Here is a 5,035-nt window from a genome sequence, read left to right as displayed (position 1 = left end):
GGGTCACAAAGTGCTTTACAGTAAAAACAAATAAAACAGCAACACATGAAACACTAAGCCATGTTGCTGGTTAAAACCTTGTCTAGGGTGCTAGATGAGACTTTGGACACCACACTACTGCACTAACGCAACCTGCACATTTGGCATATTTACATGTAGCATACATTGTTTTACATTTTAGCACATTATTTAAGCTGTCGCAAATTTTTGCTCCCCCATCTTGTACATATTCAAATATATTTGTCTTTTCACTTTATTCGTATTATTAATTCATGTATATTGTACGTATGTATATTTTTCCTAGTATTTCATTTATATTTATATTTTGTGCTATGTGACTGATTTTGCTGCCATAACACTGGAATTTCCCATTTTTCTTGGGATCAATAAACATCCATCCATCCATCCATCCATCCATCTAAAAAGATGAGTCTTCTGGTTTTTTTTAAAGAATCCAAAGCTCTCAAAGCCAAAGGGAGAGAGGTCCAGAGGCTCGGAGCCGCCACCGAGAAGGACTCGATCCCTTCTGGTTTTAAACCGTGTTCTGGGGAAGGTTTAAAGGTCTGAAGACCTCAGAGAGAGACCAGGACTGAGGGTGTGCAATAGATCCTTCATACAGGATCTAAGCGGAGTTAACTTACACCAACGTAAGTTGAACTTAAGTTGAACGGTTGTTGTTTTTAAAAGTGCAATAGAAATAAAATTGACATTAACTGAAATAAAAATAAAACAAGGCATTACAAAAGAAAAACTGTAACGTCTGTTTGCAAACTCAATTATTAAATTAAATAAGGTTAAATGTTTCCGAACATGACATTTCCCGTAGTCACTGTTTGATTACGACTGTGTCGGATAAAAGCAAATGCCTCGCGGTGTTTATTACAGGGAAACAGCCCGTGGATTTGAAAGTACATTTGAGAAGCGAGCACAAGGAGGCTAACCTAGCTTATCCTAACGAGGTAAAGGAGAACGCAACTCTGTCTATCTATCCATCTTTCTCTCTATCTATCCATCTTTCTCTCTATCGATCCATCTTTCTCTCTATCTATCTATGTATCTATCTGTCTATCTATCCATCCATCTATCTTTCTATCCATCTTTCTCTCTATCTATCCATCTTTCTCTCTATCTATCCATCTTTCTCTCTATCTATCTATCTCTGTCTTTCTCTCTATCCATCTATCTATCTTTCTCTCTATCTATCTATCTATCTATCCATCCATCTATCTATCCATCCATCTTTCTCTCTATCTATCCATCTTTTTCTCAATCTATCTCTCTCTCTCTGTCTTTCTCTCTATCTATCCATCTATCTTTCTATCCACCTTTCTCTCTATCTATCCATCTTTTTCTTAATCTATCTCTCTCTCTCTCTGTCTTTCTCTCTATCTATCTCTGTCTTTCTCTCTATCCATCTATCTATCTATCTATCTATCTTTCTCTCTATCTATCTCTCTATCTATCCATCTATCTTTCTCTCTATCTCTCTTTCTCTCCATCTATCTTTCTCTCTATCTATCTCTCGATCTCTCATCTATCTTTCTCTCTATCTCTCTCTCTATCTATCCATCTATTTCTCTATCTATCTATCCATCTGTCTGTCTATCTATCTATCTATCTATCTCTCGATCTCTCATCTATCTTTCTCTCTATCTCTCTATCTATCCATCTATCCATCTATCCATCTATCTTTCTCTCTATCTATCTCTCGATCTCTCATCTATCTATCTATCCATCTATCTCTCTCTCTATCCATCTGTCTATCTCTCTCTATCCATCTATCTCTCTCTCTCGATCTCTCATCTATCTTTCTCTCTATCTATCCATCTGTCTATCTCTCTCTATCTATCTTTATTAGGCTTAATCTAGAAACATATTCAAACTCAGAATCCTCTTTTCTAAGAGACAGTGTGTGAACAACCTGATTTCGTCACTATTTCTCTGCAAGGCTGCTTTCCTTCCTCTTTCTCTGGATCAACAGTCACCTCATTTCATCACTTCTTCATTGTTGTCAATGTGCGAGCTCGGTGTCGTCACACGTAACCCTCGCTGTGTACTCTGCTGCTGCGTTACGCTCCATAATCCACAATATTTATAATATATATCTATATCTCCGTTAGATGAAGCTGCCTTCAGGTGCGTCGGAAACGTGGCCGGGTTGGTCCAGTGGGCAGAGCAGGCGCACGTGTACTGGGAGGTTTATGCCTGGACGCTGAGGTGCAGGGTTTGACCCCCGACCTCCTGCATGTCTACACACACACACACACACACACCCTCTCTCACCTACCTGTCCTGTCCGTTAAAAAGGGGAAATGTAAAAAAAAAAAGATCTTTAAAAAAAACCAAAGTGCGTCCGAAGGACAACAGTCATAGTTTCTACTTGCTTATGTTGATTTTAACAACTCTTCTGGCTTTAAGACGGTCTAATACTCAAAAAGTATTGTTGTTGAGATGCACGTGATTCCCTTTAAAAAAAAAAAAAAAAAAAAAACACACCCCGAAGCACGTGTGATGTTTTGAATGTGCAAGAGAACAACACAAGAGAATAATTAATAAATAATAATAGTAATAATAATAATAATAATAATTAACTACATTTTCTCCATACACTAAAAAGGCACAAATAGTTGCAAACAAATTCACCAGAATGCAGGAAATTAAGTGTTTCAATACTGAAATAAAAACTCTTAATAATGAAAACAACGTCAATGATTGACGATAACATGAAAAGTGTTTAGAGTTTCCAGTAATCTCGCGAGAGTTCATCGTGTCGTACTCCATAAAAAACAAACAAGACACACACTGTTGTAGGTTATTTACTAATCAGGAATCATTAAGTTTGTCTGTCTTTTTCAAGCTACTGTCCATTAAATGCCAGTTTGATGGCGTCAACAACACGTAGATAACGAAAGTCGTTAGTTTCGGTTGCTACGAGACGTTAGCCATAAACGACCGTTGACGTTACCGACAGAGTAACGTAAAGAGGGCAATTTACTTCGATACTTAACGTACTTTTGCGTAACCTTGGTTACGTTTTTTTATCGTAATATACAGTCCACGTAGTTTCCGTTAACCCATAAGCATTAAACACAACAGCTTTAACGTTAACCTGCTATCATTAGTTAGCTAGCTAGTTAGCTATTAAAGTTCTTAGCTGCGTCAAGTCCGGTAGAGGAAGTACGAATAACACCGGATGTGCCCTTCAAAGTAAAACTACCGCGTTTGTAGTAAAGGCGGTTTCGTGGCATATTTGTCCATCTGAGTTTTATTTTGAAAGCCTTGACAGAAACGTTCGATTTCCGTTTTCACGAATTTGACAACTTGAAGTTACCAACGCAAATAGCTAAGGAAAAGTTAGCTAGTCAACGTTAGCTACGCGTCTGCTAAAGTCCTTTGTTTTGGAATAAAACACAAACGAGAGCACGTTAGACGTCCATTTAGTACGATAATTAACCAAAGAAAACGCGAGAAACAAACTGCCTACTAGTACTTTCGTTCTGTGTTTTAATAGTTGGTCTTTGTTCACTTACCTTGGTCGAAGGTGCGGTATCTGCCGTCTCTTCCTCTGCTTCGCCGAGGGTTGCGTCACCATCAGCGTGAACTCAGCGCGACACCTAGCGGCCAGTTGGTGGAACTTCAACCGCAGAGAAAACAGCAGCACCACCATAGACCACCATAATAATAATAATAATAATAATAATAATAATAATAATAATGTATACTTTTATTTTACAAGTCCCGCAAGGGGAAATAAAGGATAAAAGACATTATTAAAAAAAATTGTAACAAATTAAATTATTATTAATGGTCTATGAGCATCACCCATAGATTTTATATAAGGCGGGGTCACATAAGGTTGCTTGATTTCCCCCTTTTTTAATGTATTTTAGATGTTTAACTATTCTCTTTGGAAATGAACATATATTTTTTTGTATGATGCCGAATTGTTTAACAAGTTTTTAAATTTGTGAAAAAAAATAAGTAAAAAAAGTGATATTATCCCTAAAAATTGCTCATTATCCAGATTTCAAAGGAATTTCTATACGCAAGTGATTATTATTATTATTATTATTAAAATGGATGTTCGCTCGGCTTGATTCTCTGTTACAAAAATAAATAAAAAATAGTTGATTTCACAAATTAAAATCCATCTTTGAGTGATCTGAAAGATCACTTCAGCAAGTCGAGAAACGATTATTAAAAAAAAAAATAATCTATTCCTAATAAAATTATCCAACCAAACATCCATTTTAATAATAATAACATAGTAATGCCTTTAAAATCTGGATAGTGAGCAATATTTAGGGATAATGCAATTTTTTTTAAAGATGTATTTTAATTTGAGAATCGGAAATATATATATAGATTTTTACATTTTGCTGCATGTATTTGTACCAAGCTTTGGTTAACTCTGCAGTCTTGACTTAAATCTTTGAATAACCCTCGTGTTGTCCTCCCCCGGTCAAAAATTCTTAAAATTCTACTACTTTCACACTGTGTACTTTTTGGAATTCATGGTAAACAACCCTCATTTAAATAGAAGTATATCTAATATTTGAGTTAAAAAAAAGCAGGAATTATGAATTATTTTGACTTATAGTTAAGATCAGAGGAATGAAAGTGGTCCATTGTATTTGCAAAGAGCGTTGGAAGGAATCAAATCCATTTATTTGTGTTAATTTTGGATTAAAAAGAGACTCATATTTCAGATATAGACATTTTTTAAAGGGTCAGATTTGACTCGAGGACAACGGGAGGCTTAAAGATCTTATTATCATCATCTCAAGGAAAGGACCAACATGTGGAGCAAATTTAACATGAATTACTTAATTCTGCTCTTCTGTTTACAATGATATGGATTTCCTTGTAGGGACTCACTCACTCACACACACACTCACTCACTCACACACTCACTCACTCACACACACACTCACTCACTCACACACTCACTCACTCACTCACACACCCTCCCTCCCTCATTCACTCAAACACTCCCTCCCTCCCTCCCTCATTCACTTACACACTCATACACTCA

The 5,035-nt window shown here is 36.3% G+C and overlaps 1 protein-coding gene across 3 annotated transcripts in view; it reads right to left on the bottom strand.

The window, feature by feature from the left end:
* The window catches only part of stk38a (serine/threonine kinase 38a), a 17,742-nt gene extending 14,113 nt beyond the window's left edge, over positions 1–3,629 (bottom strand). For all 3 annotated transcript variants that reach the window (XM_034875840.1, XM_034875841.1, XM_034875842.1), the window contains exon 1: positions 3,531–3,629. The gene's annotated coding sequence lies outside the window, so the exon portion shown is untranslated. The remainder of the gene's footprint in view (positions 1–3,530) is intronic.
* Positions 3,630–5,035: the final 1,406 nt, after the last annotated feature.

This window comes from Etheostoma cragini, chromosome 7 (genome assembly GCF_013103735.1).
Source record: "Etheostoma cragini isolate CJK2018 chromosome 7, CSU_Ecrag_1.0, whole genome shotgun sequence".
NCBI classification, from domain to species: Eukaryota; Metazoa; Chordata; class Actinopteri; order Perciformes; family Percidae; genus Etheostoma; species Etheostoma cragini.
Note: the sequence above shows the minus strand (reverse complement) of the source record. Positions and strands in the feature narration are given on the sequence as shown.